A 19,148-nucleotide genomic window follows, 5' to 3' on the forward strand; every position below is an offset into this window, starting at 1 on the left:
ACAACTTGCTGTGGAACAATTCAACAATTCAATTTAATTATTTAAAAATTATTTAAAAATTATTTCAATTTTGATCATTCACATTTCATTTTGCTCCTCCTTTGGCATTGTTCCTCCTTTGGCATTACTCCTCCTTTGGCATCCTTTCTTTAATGATTCAATTCCACTATTGTTCTGTCCTAGGCTTCCCCAAAAAGCACTAAGCCAACTCTGAGACCCGTCAAAACCTCTTTTATTAAATTAATGTGAATTTAATGTATTCACATTCAGCCAAGGCTTGGCAAACAGTCTTGCAAAGGTATAAAAATTAGCTCAGACTTTATCTATCCTGGAAAGCTGCCCAGTAAATATTTCTACATGCTGACAGGGAAGGGCTGGGTTACACAGACAAATCTTCACAAGGCTGGACTTCCAGTTTAGGCTTCTTTGGTGACGGACCGAAATCGCAATCATCCGCGGTTTTGATCCGTGCTCGCCGCTGGAGTACCCCGAGCCACCTGGATTTGGGGCTGAAGCCACCACATAGAGGTGGTGAAGAAGGGGGAGCCATCAGCGGGTTGAGGAGAGCCGCATCTCTCCTCCTCGGCTGGCCATTACTCCCTTTCCCAAAGGCAGTTGCAGTGGTGGTCAGAAATGGCCACTTTAAAGAAGAATCCGACTGGACAAGATTGTGCAGGAGGAAGTTTAAAGGAGAAAGTTTGACTGACCGGGTTGAATGGAGAACATCTATTTAAGGTACCTGGAACCTGAATTTTAAAGACTAATACTATTCCTAAAAAAGATTTTAAGCTGCGAAAGAGAAAGGGAAAAGAAACGGAATTGGCTTTTTTTCCTCTAACATTGACAGTTTTAAATGACTTGGAATATTAAGAAGAAGAGATTCGAATAAGAAATTGATACTAATCCACTTTGACATTAATGGGCTATTTCTAGCTGAAAATAAAGTGTCAAAGGGATAAAGATTCTTGACTAATTTAAAAACTTTCTTTAAAAAAAGAAAGAAAGCAGCGGAGGGAAAAAAGGAAAAAAAGAGGGTGGAATCTGGAAAATGGAGGAGACCACCTGGAACTTTAAAAAAAAACTGATAGTGGAATTTTAACAAGGCTTGCAAAGATACATTGTAGCTGAAACCTTGTTATAAGATAACAAATCCCCTGGAAAGAGAAAGTGAGAAAAGAAGCAAGAAACAGTTTTGGATTATTGGATGATTCCTGGAACTTTGGATGGAGGATCCTAATGAAATAAAATAAAATCAATTGGGGGTTGTTTAAATTTTTTTAAAATGGCATCACTCCTTGAAGAGTTAAAAATGAGACTTAAAGAAGATGGAAGAGATGGAAGAGGATCTTTTGGCTTTGTATTTCAATTTTTAGAAATGGAGATCTTGAACTATGAAAAACAACAAGAAACGCTGGCAGAACAAGAAGGGCGGGACAACGAAGAAACCATCTTTAATGGCCAAGCAATTTTAAGCAGGGTAAAAAAGGGAAAGGGGGGAAAGGGAGTTAAAAACTTAAGCACTGAAGCAACAACCAAAAAAAAGAGTAATTTGAAAAGTAATCAGAATATCAGGAAAAAGCAGAAGGGAGGATCACAGAAGGGAGAATCATATAGAAAAGGGAATAAAAAGGGGAGGGAGAAGAAGAGAGGAAAGAGGGGAAGGAAAAGAAGCTACAAAAGACAGAAACAAGATATAGAGGTACAGGAAAACGTACAAGAATTAAAGGTATAAACCTATTTAAAAGACACAGAGACAATGGTTAAAATTTAACTTAAGGAGAGGATTCTGCAAGGGTGCATGGGATAGCATTGTCATATTAAAAATAGAAAAGGGTTAGAAAATATGAGATGGTTAAAGTGATAGAAAAAATTTCTATTGATGTGTAGTGGAATATTTGTTTGTAAAGAGAATAAGGCTCTCAATGATTTAAAAAGAACGTTTAAAAAAACTGAAAAGAAACATGGAAGATTTTTATCAGTTGACAAGATGAACTTGAATAAGAATAATAACTTTATTGACTACTGTTAATAACTATTGTTTGGTTTTTTATTTAAAGACAGTAATAAATAAAATATGAAATATAGATGATTAAAGTGAAAGACAACTGATATTACTAGGTAATGTTTGTTAAAAGAAATAGAAATGTAAAAGATTGTTATTAATATTAATGGCAGAGCTGTACTTGAATAGAATAATTATTCCATTTACTATTGTTATATATATATACACAGATATGTATACGTGTTTTCTTAAGTTTTCGCGGGTACTTACATGTATGGCATTCAGCTTTGTTCGGGTATTTTCCCACGTCATAGTAGTGGTGCTTTTAAAGTTGTAGCAACGTTTCAGCAGAATCTCATCTGCCATCATCAGGCTTTTGTATAGTGTTCGTCTGTGAGTTAGACTTTTACAGTGGTTTCAGATTTAAATTTGGGGCAGCCTATTGCTGTGCCAGAATGGTTTTTTTCTTCATCCTGATTGGTTGAGAGTCTTGGTCTGTGTTTATTAGTCTTGGAGTTTGCTGTGTTCTGCTTCTAATATCTTCTGTCTGTTTTTTTGGCTCTTTTTGTATCTTGATTGGCTGGCAACATTGTGTTACTTTATTGGAGGCCTTTAGTGCAGCAGCTTCGGGTAAATGGACGGCTATCATTAGTTAGGAAGCTGGGTTTCATCTGGGTGCCTGGTTGGGGTGTGTTTGAGCTGGAGGTATCAGGGGGGATCTGTTTGTGCCCAGGTGTTTGCCTGGCTTGTGGTGTGGAGATTTTTTTTGTTTGTGAGTGCAGGCTTCCAAATGATTGACAGCCTGGTGGAATCATCTCTTCTGTTCATGCTTTCTGGTCTTTTTTCAATCTCTATGGCTTCTCTGTGGCTGGGATTTTCTATAGTGGCTAGGGTTTTGGTGCCATTGAAGTTGATTCTATGACCTGTGGCTTCCATGTGTTGGACTAGTGAGGAAGTGTGTTCCAGCTTTTTGACTGCATTTTTGTGTTCATCCAGGCAGGTGCTTATTCTTCTATTGGTCTGTCCAATGTATGTGGCCGGGCATGATGCACAGGGGACTTCGTATATGCCTTGGTTTTCCAGGTCAATTTTGTCTTTGGGGTTTCTGAGGATGGCTGCTATTTTTCTGTCTGTTTTGAAGGCAGTCTTGATGTGGTGTCTGTATAGTATCTTACTAATTTTGTCTGTAGTGCCTCTTATGTAGGGCAGGACAGCTGTTCCATGGGTCTGTTCATCTTCTGGGTCTCTATTATGTCTTAGTGTGTTTTTGTGGATCAAGTTGGTGATTTTGCTTTTGTGGAAGCCGTTGGCTGTCAATATTTTAGTCAGGGTGCATAGTTCAGTCTTAATGTGTGTCTTGTCTGCCAGGCGTTTGGTTCTAGTAATTAGTGTTTTAGCCACATAACCAGCCACATAAGCAAAGAGATCCAACACACGATCATACCCAGAGAGAAATCTTCCAGATGCCCCAAACTATACGGCCTCCCAAAAATACACAAAGAAGGCATACCTCTCAGACCCATAGTCAGCTCCAGAGGAGCACCACTACAAAACCTAGCTAAACACCTAGCAAAAGAGCTACAGCCCCTTGCTGAAACAGCAGCTTCTCATGTACAAAACTCATACCACTTCTTGGAAATGATCAAAGATCTACACGTGGAGCAAGAAGATCTGCTTGTAAGTTTTGACGTGGTTTCACTATTCACTCAAGTCCCGATAAAAGAGACCCTTGAAATCATCAAAAATAAATACCAACCAGCTAAACACCTCATGGAACTAACAGAACACTGCTTAACCAACACATATTTCATATACAAAGGACAAAGATACAAACAAATAGAAGGAGCCCCCATGGGATCACCACTGTCACCTGTCATTGCAAACCTGTTCATGGAAGAATTGGAATCCAGAGCCCTGGCCAATGCCATCCTCAAACCCAAACTATGGTTAAGATACATCGATGACACATTCATGATTTGGCCCCATGGAAAAGAAAACCTAAACAATTTCCTAACACACCTAAACAGCGCACACCCCAAAATCAAGTTCACCATGGAAACAGAAATAAACAAACAACTACCATTCCTAGATGTACTAATCTACAAAAAAACAGATGGCACACTAGGACACACCATATACCAGAAGAAAACACACACCAACCGCTACCTCAACGCCCAATCCCACCACCACCCAGCACAGATAAACTCCGTGGCTAACTTTAACCTAAGACTATTGACCTCACCCCTTTCCTAAGAGGACCGTAGGGGGCGTGGATAAGTGTACCAACGTGCTACCGTCCCTGTCCTATTGTTTCTTTTATTTTTTATTTTTCTTATATGTATCCATGTATTCATAACTATGTTTTTTACTTATACCTATTATCTTGTAAGCAATTGACAAAAATAAATAAATAAAAAACTAAAAAATAAATCTATATATATAAAAGCGAAATACTATTCATGCATCATCACAAAATCTCTAGAACCATAAAGCCTACAAACTTGAAATTTGGCATGTATGTTCCTCTTGGCTTCGAGGTGCTCACTAAGAAAGGATTTTTCAAAATGTCTATCAGAGCATTACTATTTCGTATATTATTATTAACACTCTCTGATGCTAAGGAGTTCTACTCCCCCTCCCCACCTGAAAGGAAATTTGTTCCAAATGCAAAACACAAGCAGAGGAGAGGAGTTTCAGTTTCAGTTTTAGTCTGAGCTACTCTTGGGCCAGCTGTTCCAACAAGGTAACAAACAACAAGCAAATCCGGCAGGCTAGCAAAATGGTCTTTATTCTTTTGCAGTCAGGGACAAGAAGCAATGAAGAAACAAGTTTTTCACCGGCTCAGAGCTGTATTTATCCAATATATGTAATTAACCCCTTTGCAATATCCAGAGCTTCCTCAACAAGCCAACATCTGTATGACCCATCCCGATTCATTATCCCTAATTACCATGTTGCTCAGTAAATAAGGCTGGGCCTTTTTTTTTTCTTGACCCCCGAAAAAACGGCTAGGCCATCTTTTCTAGGGTGCCTTTATTTTCCCCTCATGCACCTCACCTAGCCACTGGGCTGCTTCTTTAGTGACAGAAAGGAGCACCCCACACACAGCTTCACTTAGCATAGGAATCCAGCCTTAAGTCCTTCTCCTTGTCCCAGGAATGCATGTGGTACTATTATTTTTTTTTGCAGGAAAATCTTAATGCCAAAGTCTCCCAACTCCTTGGCGTGTTTTAGTCTACCGATGCCCCACAGCCCTGTTTCTCCTCCGGATCACCAGCCCACTTTCCCCGGCAAAGGTGGCACAAAACGTGCCGCTTTGGTCGGGCAGCCCGGGGACTCTTGCACAGGAAAGATGGTCTGCACCAAGAGACAGATGCCTCCACTTTTCCATCTGCACAAAGGGCACCGGCTCCCCCCTCCCCCACTGCAGCCCCAGCAAGGGTGAGGGAGCTGACCTTAAAACAGACTCCATCCGCGCCCCCTCAGGCAGCCACAGCAGGGCTCAGCAGAGACACCTCTGACAGGACTGCAGAGGAGTGAGCCGGCCAGCCTGCTGCTGGCATGCCACCCTTTGACCAATGCTCCACTCTGGGCACGAGTGGGCACAGCGACAGCCCAACCCAGCCTGTGCGGCCTGACTCTCTTGGGGACTGCAAGCTCACTTGCCCCGCTCAGCCTGACTTCTAGCGCCAGCCACTCTTACCTTATGTGGCAGCAGTGCCTCCTCCTGCTGGCCATGCCTTGTAGACCAAAAGTGATAAAATAATCAGGAAAATGCCATTAGTTACAAATTTATGAAAGCTGTGATCATGCCAATATGTAAATGTGGTATACCTGCAATGACACAATTACTCATGAAACTTTTTAAAATCTATATTCCTTCTATATTTCTTTTAAAACATACTGCCTAAATACAGTATTCTAAGTGTGTCAAGTACAAAATATAGTAGAACATTGTCATCTTATGATCTGGACACAATGCTTTTGTTCATACAGCCCATGATTATATTGACCTATTTGCTGCTTGCTCATGTTCAACTGGTGAGTCAATCACTAATTCCTTAGCCTTGGTTCAATAGTCATGATTCTATCAAGTCACAAGACTGTACATGTACGCAAGGTTTATCTGTTCTGAGCGATAATATCCAGCTCTTTGTAATTCGGCTATTTGTTATTTTCTGGCTTGCTGATTCGTAAGGCTACTTTCACTTATATAGGGAGAAACAGTAAATGTGTTTAAAAGGCAACCATGCTGATACTACATTACTTATTTAAATATCATTAAATAAGGATCTGCAATACTTTCATATGTTTGTGGAAGTTAACGTTCTGTTTTTAATTAAGATAAAATTAAAAAATGATTAATTTGCATATTAGGTTCAGACTTAAATACAGGATGAATCAGTATGTAGCAGCATTTAGCCCTCCTTTTTGGACTTATAAATTATTAGTGTTGGGCCAAGAATTTAGATGGGATACCAACAGAAAATTCATGAAGTGAGGGTCATATTGGGAAATGGAAACACTTCTTAGAAGAAAACATATATTTCTGTATTGTTGTCAATACAGAAGTCACTCCATGTCATCAAGATTTATGTTTGACATAAAAAAGACTTTATCTTATGATATCCAGGTAGTCCTCACTTACTACCTTCTATTGGATTGATAACACAGTCGCTAAGTGATGTGATCATAAAGTGAAATATTACATGACTGTAGCTGATTTACAATGTCCGTGTTGGACCTCTGCACTCCACAGCTTCTATTGTCTTATGCTCTGCTGCCCAAGATCACTGTCCTCTTGCTACTGCTACTGACCAAACATATCTGGCCTAGTCCTTCACAAGGCAGCTACCGGACTCCTGGACCCTCTTTCCTGAGGTCGTACAAAGCAGTTTTCTTGTGAGACTTCAGGAAGAATACCTCACATGACCAGTGGCTATCCTGTGAAGGGCCAGGCTAGTCACTCCTTGTCAGCAATGGAAACAGGAAGATGGCAAAGATCAAATGGGGTAGCAGAGTACTGGGGTGGCAGGTGCTTTGGATACAGGATGACAAAGAGTAGATGAGGCTAGAGGTTTGCACCATACTACACTGCTGGACTGGACTGGGCTATGCTAGGTGAGGCGAGGTGAGGCTGTCTGGGGCTTCATACAATGGTGCAGAATAGATTGGGGCAGCTTTCTTTTTTCTCGAAGAAAGGAGACAAAACATGAGATCAACGCACAAACAACCCTCAACTTACAATCACTACTGAGGCTTCCCAGGGAAGCAGCAGCTTCATGCTGCAGCTCAAGGGCTTCTTGTACTCAGAGAGCCATGGTATTTTGAGCTGCAGTGTGCCAAGCATCCCTAGAGTCCAATTTCATAATGATACTGAACTATCTTGATATGCAAAAAAAAATGGAGCTAACATAAACAATATGTCACCGTGAAAGGAACAGAGTAGCCCTTTTCCTTTTGCTGCATTAGCAGCTGGACATTTTCCCACTTTCCCCTTAATGTAAGCTTGCACACTTAATATTGAATTAGATATTTCATTTCCTTAACAAAGTTTTAATTTTTAGAAATTTCAGCTCTCCTTGTCCCATTCAGACTCTTACGCTTACCAGAGTAATTAACTTTTCTACTATCTCTTTATAAATAGATGAAAACAAGAGAAAAGTATTATCAAAACCTTGGATTACCTCACTTCATCATTTTATATTATGTTGTCTCCATGGATGACAGATGGAACTCTGCAGAAATCTGAACACCACATAGGTTGTCAAGGATAAAATGGAAATAAGTCGATCCTTCTAATTGTTCAGAAATAACCATGCAAATTAAAAGTAGAGAGATAAGATCTATTAAGTGTTATAAGCAAAATTTGTTTTATTAATTTTATCTGTAAAATAAACTAGCAAGAGCTGGTTGCTTGCTATCTACCTCCAGGGTTGATATCCTTGAACACTGAGTAAGTTCATTAATAGTCTGGAGAAGCTGAAGCTGAATAAGCACAATTTAGATACAGGCATAAGAGAGGAAGATGGTGGATAGAAAACCATAGAAAACCAGATCTGAAGACTGAGATTCAAACTATTCTAGACAGAACTGAAAGCTAAGTACTGTATCCTAAGTGAGAAGACGTGCTGACCAATTTTAACCATTAATTATATCACAATTGGTCGTGTGTGCTGTTGTCAAAGCTGTCCTTGAAGTATGATTTACTGGCACAAAAAGGATACATTGCTAAATAATTATAGTAATATTTGCTATAATTGATATTATTAGATTTTAACAAGTTACAATTTCTGTGAGTGGTCACCTCTCTTATTATGAACTGGTTTGTGTGCTATAAATATTCTCTCTTGGGACCCACACTAGGCCCTATTTTCCTCTGTTTTTATAAAAATTAAATTAAAATAATCTCTTCAACCAGCATTTTATATTAAAATTAATGTCCTGTATTTTTTTAAAAAAAAACCTTATGTAATTATTTTAAGTAAACTATTAGCTATTTCCTAAATGTTTTAGACAATCATTATATTTCTGAATTATATTATCAACCATAACCAGGTAATGTATCATTTTGAGCCTTAGATGATTTATTTTATCTTTAAATCATTTGGACCAGAATATCTTTCTTCTCTTTACTAAAATATAGATATATTTACAATTAAGCATATTCTATAAGCATCAGAATGAGTATTAAAATAAAATGAAGTACATATGACCAACATATGATCATTAACAGTTTTATATATCAAGATCTAATAAGAACAATTGTTTTCGATTCTACCTGAAACACATCTGCCATCATAAATGAGATACTCCATTGGAAAGGGATACTCTTTGGATTGGGATGCTGTTACCGTACATAATGGAAAAGCAATAATAATAGTAGCAGATCCCTTTCTCTAACAATTTTCCAATGAAGGATTATTACAATATGTTTCCACTTAATACCACCTTGTTGATCTAACTAGTGAACTTAATGCTTCTATCCAGAATTTATCTCTAGCTCAGTTCCATGAAAATAGAAAAGAAGTTATTTTGGATCTTCCCAACTAAAGCCCAGAAATATAAATTTAACCATACATTTTGGGCCAATCCTGGAATAGATGAAAGCTGTGAAATTGAGAACTTTGCACATTCAGAGAACATTTTAATATAAAATAACTTTATAAAACTAATAATGCCAAATCTATAAATATAAACATGAGAAAAGGAAACAACTGCATATAAAATTAATGAAAAAAAACAATACATGCCAGCCTGCCTAAACTATGTGTTTAATGTATAGAATGGTCTCTTGATTTCAGCAAGTATTCAAAGCAGAAGAGATAATCCAAGCAAGACCTTTTAGGACTGGTGCTTGGATGTTCATAGATAACCCTTCTTTCTCTTGCCTTTCCTTGTTTTCTCCTAAGAACTTCTCCCCAACATTATAGAACAAAGAGAAGATTGATTACTGCTTTGCCCAGTCAAATGTAGTATTTTGTCACTGATGTCGAAGGTTGAATTTAAAAAATCTGAAATTATTTAGGGTTAAGCCCATTTTACTAATTGCCTTTGCTGCAATTATAAAAGTAAAGTCTGGTGTTCATCAGTTCTTCCACTGAAAACGGGATTACATGGCAGAAGCTCTTTTGGTATATAAAAGCTGAATTCCATCTTTTCAGTTTTTTGGCACTATGCAATTTATCAGTACTTTAGGAGGTACTAAAGTGCCTTCCAAAACCAAGCATTGACACAGATATTTATGCTCCAACATTTTACTAAAATGTTTCATATTTGAGAAATAATTAACAATATTAAATAGGTACAAATATAACACAATTGTAAAATATCATGTTTCATATAGAAGACATCCTTGTGATTTGTCTCTTATTACCCTAGAGATAAATCTTAATAAAAAAAATTAATGATAAATGTATAATTATTTAAATACATTTTCTTATTCTCTGCAATTTTGTTTTGACTATTTGGAAACAGGATTTCTCTGTATTTTCCCACAACTATGGCTTTTGTGGGGCTTTTAATTATTTCTAATAGTTAATTTAGAAATGGTTTGAAGTGTTGTCAACTATCACTTTATATCACAGGTTTCAGTGAGTGCTAGTTCTGTGTTGCACAGGTGATCAATTTAAACCAGGGAGGAGGGGCTGATTTTATCAGCTATATGTTGGCATTCTGTAATCAATAATCATACTTCAGGTTTTTAGGGGCTTCTGCTGATAAAGCATTCGCATAGCTACCTTTTGTTATTTCTAGCATCCTACTTGATGCTATTTTACCTACTCCATTACCAGGTGCTATGCAACTTCAAGATACAATTTGCTATTATGTATGATGAAGAAAGAAGAGAGAACCCTGATGTTAGAACATGCAGATGGAAAACTATCCTATTTTGCTTCCTGCTGCTATTTTGGAACAGAGGGTTTAATGGTCTTTCAAAAATTGTTAGGCCTATGTTTAGAAATATTGTGGCAGACAGATTACTGGATGGAACATTTCTGATCCTTTAACCTGCTAGTTGAAAAGCTTGACAGATAGCTAAATTACTCTTCAAGGCACACACATATAGTCCCTAAGCCCCATCTTACCATAGGATAAGGAAAGTGGATTGAGTTGTTTATCCCATCAGGAATTGATGATCAGTAGGAGAGAGAGAAAAATCTAATTCAGGGAATCATCAATCATTTTCCTTAATGTGTTCTATATTAAGAGACAACACCGGTCACTGGCTTTGTGAGAGGCAGAATAGGGCTTTATTGCCAAGATAGTCTGTTGAATCAGTGGCTGGTGATATACAGTTTAACATAATAACTGTTGAGCTCTTCATTTAAAATTTCAGCAGAAACATGGAGATCCTATCACTACACTAGGAAGAAATAATGAACAGTTTCCCACTATTTCATGAAAACAAAAATCAAAACAAAAAAAATCTTTGCAACTCTGTTCCACTCCCTAGTTGATTCCCCTCCTCCCCGATAATAATGTGGTATGTTAAAATGTGTATATATAAATTCAAGCAGTCAAATTGACTAGGAAATGAATATCTTGTGTAGCTTCTTCTACCAATCACTATAATTAAATGGATCTGCCTTTAATTACTCTGTAAGGAAGGCAGACTTTTATTAATGGTAGTTAAAATTTTAAGAGCAGTAAGAACACCAAAGGTATAAGGGGTTTATATATATATATATATATAAAGTATATATGAACAAAATTCTGCAATTTCCTTTCAAGAAAATAGCATGTAGAAACCTCAGTGTTCTCCACCGACAACAATGAATTTCTTTTCTGTTTAATTTCCATTCTTTCATGAAGATTTGTCATGATACATGGTGTTTATTCATCCCTTACCCTTAACATTACAAACAAACAAAAAACAAAAACAAACCCACTACAATCTGCCATGCGACTTACTATTGAGAACTCAGCAGGATATAGAAAAGAAGAATCCAACATTGTCTACTGTACAGTTACAGGGGGCCATAATTTTCATCATAAAAACTATAATGAGAACTTAGTCAATAAAAATGAGACAGAAAACTAAAGTCTACTTGAACAACAACAATGAAAAATAGTATAACAATAGTTACAATAATAATAATAATAATAATAATAATAATAATAATAATAATAATAATAATAATAATAATAATAATAATAATAATAATAATATATTTAATTTTCAATTCAATTCACAGCCTGGGACTGGTAAAAACTTAACAGTTTAAGTCCTAAACAAGGACTTAATGTAATGTCTGAATATGGTTTTTTGCAAAGTCAGAATATTCTGGCTAATAAGTTCAAAATTTCCGTATGTCTAGGCTTTGGGTATTGCTCCAAGAGCTTCTATTACTATTGGTATAACCATTGATTTCTTCCTTCACAATCACTCAACTTCAATTTGCAGATTGATGTATTTCATTATTTTTTCTAGCTGTTTCTTTCCATACATGTATCATCACAGTCATTCAGATGTTCAGAGTGGGTTTGGCATTTTTGTCTACCTTATTGAATCCTTATCAAGTGCCTGGGATAGGTAAATCTGAATGTTTGACGATGTTACAGATATTGTCGCAGGATGGAAGCTGTTCCAAGTAAAGCCTCCTTCATGGCAAATTTGTCAATGCCAATGGTATTCAAGTGGTGCTCCAATTGTTTTGGCATTGTACCCAAGGCACTATTGGTACTTGTTTTTGCCACAGTCATTCTATTTCTATTTGTAAGTCTTTGTATTTTGTTATCTTCTCCAGTTCTTTTTTTTCTATTCTACTGTCTCCAGGCACTGCCACATTCATTATCCAGACTTTTGTGTCTTTCTTATTGATAATTGTAAAGTCTGGGGAATTATGTGGCAGGTGCTTGTCTGTTTGAATTTTAAAGTTCCAGAGCAATTTAACTTCTTCATTTTCTATATTTTATGATTCCACCAGTTCTTGTTTAATGCAAATGGTATTTCTTGCAGATGTACCATTGTTGCTACTTTGTCATGCTGCGCTTATAATCAGTCTGTGCGATCTTCTTGCAGCAGCTTACCAGGTAGTCAAAGGGTGGGATTCAAATTTCTTAACAACCGGTTCTGTGGCTGTGGCCTAATTTGTGGGTGTGACTTGGTGGTCATGTGACTCACTGGGTGCGGCTTGCTGACTGGGCATGGCTTGGTGGTCATGTGACTGGCTGGGCATGGCTTGTATGTAAATATTATAAATATTTATGTAAATATTGAATTTTTTATTAAAAAAGAGCAACTTTTACCCAAAATCAGGCAAAGCAGGCAGATTGAGTTGCTCACAGAATCACAGATTCATTCAGAGATCTATCTATCTGCAATCTATTGCCTAAGTCTGCACTGAAAAATAGAAACTTCAGTCCTAAGGAAGGTTCAGCTCTGCTTTTAGATTAGCTAGAAAGCAAGAAATCCAACGATCTCCTGCTTTCTAGCTAATCTAAATCTCCCAGCACAGCAGACCAGCTGATGGTTGGGGAAAAAAAGGAAAAATAGCAACTTAGCAGGCAAGTTTGATAGCGCAGGTAGGTAGTGAGTGGGTGGGGTGGGCTGGGGCCAGCCAGTGGTGCGATTTGCCGGTTCTCCGGCAGATAGAATCCCACCCCTGGTGAGAGTGCGTTTTGCGTGCGTGTGTAGACCGTTTGCTAAAAACCTCAGCTGTGCCACCCGGACAGCTGGTAAGTGCTGCACATGGGTGCGCAGTGTTTGAAAATCCTCTTCTTTCTTGCTTTTTCAACCTCAGCTGTGCTGTGCAAAGCAGCTGAGGTTGAAAAAAAAGGAAATAAAGGACAGCCAAGAGCCCGGGCAGGCAGCTGGGCCAAACAAAGCAGCAGACACCAAACCGGTTCGGTGTCTGCTGCTCTTCAGAGCTACTGGTTTTATAGAACCAGGCCGAACCGGTAGCATCCCACCCCTGAGGTAGTCCACTGTTTCTTTAGTTTCTTTGCATAAGAAACTGTCTGTTGCTATCTTTTCAATTCTGGCTGTATATGCATTTGTCCTTAAGGCTTGGTCTTGTGCAGCCAGAATAGTACTGGTCTCTTTCTTTAATTTTCCAGCCCTTGCCACATCTTGTTATTATCTGCTTTCCCTACTATTTTTTTTAATGTACTGGCCATGTAATGCCTTGTCTTCCCACTTTGTTCTTCATTTAGTCTTTCCGATAGGCCAGTTTGATTTCTCCAGTAGTCAGTAGGCCTTCCTGGTATATTGATTTCAGTGCATTTTCTTCATTGTCCTTCAGATATTCTTCCAAAGCCCTTTTTTCTTCTTCAACCATCGGATGTACTTGCAACACTCCACCTGCGAGGATGAAGGGCATGATTCATTGTCATTATTATTCTGGTCTTCCTATCCATTGCTTTTAGTTCTGCTTGAGTCCAGTCCACTATTCCTGCTTTGTATATAATGACTGGAATTGTCGAGGTGTTGATTGCCTTGATGGTATTTTCTTGAGTTTGGACTTTAAGATCTTTTTCACTCTCTTGATGTATTCACCTCTAATCATTTTCTTGACTTCAGTGTGTTTGATGTTGTCAGCTTGAAGGATTGCTCAAGGGCTCCTATTACTATTGGAACAACTAATGATTTCTTACTTCACAATCACTCAACTTCAATTTGCAGATTGTGATATTTTGTTATCTCTAACCGCTTCTTTCCATTTTTTATTATTATTATTATTATTATTATTATTATTATTATTATTATTATTATTATTATTATTAACATGAAACTCAGTCATATTCAAAAGTTTGCACATATTCCGGTCCAAGTTTTCCAGGTTAGCTATTATTATTATTGTTGTTGTTGTTAATTGCACAATCAGCCAGATGTTCAGACTGGATTTGGTATTTTTGCCTGCCTATTGAGTCTTGAGGTAGGCAGATGTGGGTGTTTGTTGGTGTTACAGATATCATCACGGGATGTAAGCTGTTCCAAGTAAAACTGCCTTTTGCAATTGACTGATGGTATCAGTGCCAGCAATTTGTCAATGCCAATGGTGTTCCAAATCCTGTTCCAATTTGGGATTGTCCTCAAGACATCTATTACTATTGTTTACTTTTGCCTTTACAATATGGCCCCTCCATGGACCCTTCTTTTGTCATAGGGGAGAGACTCCAATGAAGTTGAGAGCTACACTGGCTGTACTCTATCAAGAAGATCACCCATGACAATCCATCAATCCATTTAATATGGTGGAAAAAATAGAAAAAGAATCGTATACTGGACCGGTCATTGCCTGGATTACTGTACCATGGCAAACACCAATGTTATAGTCCACAAATTCATGGGAGATCTTTACTTGAGTCATGCAGACATAAAGTGCTTGAGGGTAGCCTTTAACATATTGTAAAAACTTTCCTGCTTAAGTTATCTTTAGAATATAGGTCTGCCAGTCAACCATTATCCATCATACTGGACTGTCACCTTCAAGACCTAGGTTTTAACTGTTAAACTAAACTAAATAACATAAATTAGAAGCATACATGACCTTAATGTTAAGATGAAGATATTAACTAGAAACCTAGACTTGATCTAATGATTACAAAACATTATTAAATGTTAGCATAAATGCTGAGGATTTATAAAGAAATAGGAACAGAGATACAACCTCATGAAAACAGTTTTTATTGCTGGGCCATGGAATTATTGTGGGACATAATGATTCTGCAAGGAAAAAAACATCAAAGAAACTCCACTCTGATCTTAGATCTATATTTAGCGAAGAAATGGTATTGATCACATCGATCTGACCAGAAGAAAAAATAGGAGAAATATGACCTGGTTGATATTCCAGTAACTGGTCTTAAGGGAGATAGAAGTTGGAAGAAAGTACTTGTCCCCTTGGGAATTGTCCCGACATGCCTAATATTCCATCTCATATATACTTAACATCTATACTAAACTACAGAGAAGCACCATAGCTGGATTTGGAGTTTTTTGCCATTACTGTCCTATACAAAATCTTGTCCCAGTATGTGGAAATTTTCAAAGTGACCTTGATTATGTTTCTGAATGGTCAAACATTTGGCAACTCCAAATCTCGACCAACAAATGCTCTGTCCTACACATTGGTAAAAAAAATCAGTACACCAAATACAAGCTAGGCAGATATGACCTCACTGATGACCCTCACTCTGTCAAGGACCTCAGAGTACTCATATCTAATGATCTAAGCACTAGAGCTCACTGTAACAGCATTTCCAAAAAGGCATTAAGAGTTTTAAATCTAATCTTACAAAGCTTCTCCTCTGGAAATATTGAATTGCTAACTAGGGCATACAAAACCTTTGCTAAACCAATACTTGAATACAGTTCATGTGTCTGGAATCTGCACTGTATATCAGACATTAATACAATTGAGCGAGTCCAGAAGTATTTCAGAAGAAGAGTACTATCCTCCTCTGCTTTCAACAGAATACCCTATATCACCAGGCTTGAAATTTTGAGCTTGGACAATCCTGAACTACGCTGCCTACGGTTGGACTTAAGCGTAGCACACAAAATTATCTGCTACAATGTCCTACTAGTCAATGACTACTTCAGCTTTAACCGCAACAATACAAGAGCACACAACAGATACAAACTCAATGTTAACTGCTCCAAACTTGATTGCAGAAAGTACGACTTTAGCAACAGAGTGATCAATGCCTGGAATGCATTACTCTGTTGTTAAATCCTCAAACCCCACTCCTTTAACCCCAAACTATCCACTATTGACCTCGCCCCATTCCTAAGAGGTTTGTAAGGGGCGTGCATAAGTGCACCATCGTGCCTCCCGTCCCTGTCCTATTGTCCCCATATATTCGTGTATTCCTGTACACGAAATATTCCTATTTCCTGTATTCTTACTCATGTTTATACTTATACCTATTATACCTATTATCCTGTAAGCATTTATTTGACAAATCAAATAAATAAATAAATAAATAAATAAAATTATCGGCATCAGGAAGAAGAAACAAGGTAAGGCTTGTTGGAAGAAATATCCTTCTGGGTTCAGTTTCAAGTGGAGAAAAAGACACTGGAAACATGGATACTGTTTGGAAAGATGGTTTAATGGTGGCAAAGTGAAAAGGATGATCACATGCTTCAAGATGTTAGGTGAAGGAAAAGAAAAAGGACTGAGATGCTGAGAGACCCTTAGTTTTATACCCTCTGTTGCAATTTGAATTTGAGCTTGTATTCTGATTGGTTGTCAGATTCCCATAGGGCCATGCAGGGACAACTCTGTAGGCTGTCCTGAGTCCCAGGCTTAGTTGAGCCTTGCTGGATGATGATGTAATGAAAGGGCTTTGGGCAATTCCTATTATAGCTCTATCTGGAGTAGATCTTTGTTATGTAAAATAGACTGGCCCAGGCCAGAGTAATGACCCATTAGCAAAGGTGAGGGGTGAGTTTCTCCCTCTTTGAGTTTCCACTTTTCTTTTTAGGGGAAATATTCTGCCATTTTAGTACATCCTAAACTATTTCATTTTTCTAGGAGAGGGGTGGGTTTCAACTTCCAACATGCTGAAATTGAACCCAAGCAAGATGGGAATTGCTGTTTGTTTAGGTGGTTTTCTTCTGGCCATGGTATTGTCCATAAGTGACACAAGTTCTGAGAAAGCAAGTCCATGAGTTTGGTATGTTCCTGGGCATACAGAAACTGGATAAGCAAGCAAAGGCTGTGGTAGGAGCACTTTTGCACAGTCTTGGCTGATGCACTCATTACAGCCTAGTTGCAGCCCTAACATGGAAACAAAGTAAGGACAAACCAGTTCTGCATTTTGCTAAGAAAACTACACATCAGAGTTTGCTGCAGAAAATCAAATCCAGAAAGCACACATGGATAACTGATTCAGCAGGATTCATTAACTTCTTTATACACATAATAACACATGAAGTAAATTTACAATACCAACAGCAGATTCTTCCAATATGGTAGCAGTTACAGGCAAATTACAAGCAGAGGAGAGAACAGCAAAGAACAGTTTCAGTTTTGATTCAGAGGTGCAGACTAGAAAAGCATCTTCAGAGTTCATAACTTAATACAGAGCCATGCCCAGGCTCCTTCCAGTTTCAGTTTCCAATTCAGCTCCCATTGGCTGATCTGTTGCCATGCTATTCATTGGCTGAACTTGTTACTATATCTTCCCAGTCATGAATATTCTGATAGTATATGGATGTTCTGAATTTACACATACATGGGAATGATCAGTGGTTGAAATAAAGTGATTTCATTTCATTCACTGTAGGGGAAAAATGGAAAATGCAACCCATTGTTTATTTTTATTGTTTTATTCCTTTCCTATTGTTATGTTTTCATTTTTAAATCATTTTCCCTGTTTTATTATTGTAAGCTGCCCAGAGTAGCCCCATGATGAGATAGGTAGCAAATAAATTTAACAAATAAATAACTTTTACAGCTATAAATTGTGATACAAACCACAAATTTGGGGATCAAATATACAAGTTAAACATATTAAAGAGAGTCTGTATACTATTAGCAAGATACGATCTGCAGGACATAGCAGGCATGAAGTAAGATCAAAGTAAAGAAAATATTCAGAGCTTAAGCAAAAGCAGATAAGAATATTTATGGCAAGATCTAAGAGACAGATTTTACCCCAAATTTCAAAGAGAAAATTATTCAAGTGGCTTTTGAAGCAAGCTATCAAAATGCCAAAAAATTAGGCAACATTAAACCTTGGACAATGTGCCAAGGGTAAATAATGAAAGAACCATATTACCAGCATCAAACTAGAAAGGACAGAGAGTGATATATCAGGTCATCAAATGAATAACTTTGTTAGCAAAATTAAGGAAGACTAAGTGGAGCTCATTGTGGTAATAAAAAGTGAAACTAGACAATCTAGGTCAATGTTAAATATTAGGAAGACAAGTTCTTGCTGTAAGAAGTAGAGCAATATGAATCCATTTTGTATATGTATGTGTGTTTCAAAAGGCAGCTTCAGTACTTTTCAAGAGGAAATAGCCAAAACCACTTACTGTCAGTTGGTAGCTTGGAAAGTACTGATAAGTAATGGGTGTTCCTATCTGTGAACCAAGCCATCGTATGATGGGGCGGGGGCTAGGGTATAAGTATGTTGAGCAAACTATGCTCGAGGTTCCATCCTGCTGCCTTGGATGCGAACCCGCTTCTGCAGAACCGAATAAATCAACTCGTGTTTGAAGATCCATGTCGTGTCTTGTGTTTCGTGTGAATCACAATCTCACATTGCTGATCAAAATGTTTAATACATTTATAGTTGTCAACAAAGTGAAAGTGGTTTATCTGGCTAAAGAAGAATAATGGAAAATATATTGAAGAAGTAAGCAGGCAATTAATTCTATAGTGGAAGGCAATAAAAAACTTAAACCTGGTGGAAGACATGATGATAAAGATTAATAGTCAAAACAATAGCCTTCCCGGAAATAATATGCTATATAGACAAAAAGGAAGAAAAGAAGGATGGAAGATTCTTTCAAATTTTTAATCTGAGCATAGTTTTTGAATATCATAGACTGCAAAGAATAAATTTCCATATAATATTTCACAAAGATATAATATAGCACCATAGACTAATTTCTAGGTAAATATATTTACAATTTCTGGCTTTTTCGCCTGGGAATCATAAAGGCAAGCAATGAATTTTATTC

General features: G+C 37.5%; 1 pseudogene; it reads left to right on the plus strand.

Annotated features, from left to right (window-relative positions):
* Nucleotides 1-5,243: 5,243 nt before the first annotated feature.
* LOC113415992 (CWF19-like protein 2) overlaps nucleotides 5,244-19,148 on the plus strand; it is a 36,269-nt pseudogene continuing 22,364 nt past the window's right edge.

The sequence above is a fragment of the Notechis scutatus genome, chromosome Z (genome assembly GCF_049901735.1).
Source record: "Notechis scutatus isolate UNSWTSFEM ecotype Mainland chromosome Z, rNotScu1.2, whole genome shotgun sequence".
NCBI lineage: Eukaryota > Metazoa > Chordata > Lepidosauria > Squamata > Elapidae > Notechis > Notechis scutatus.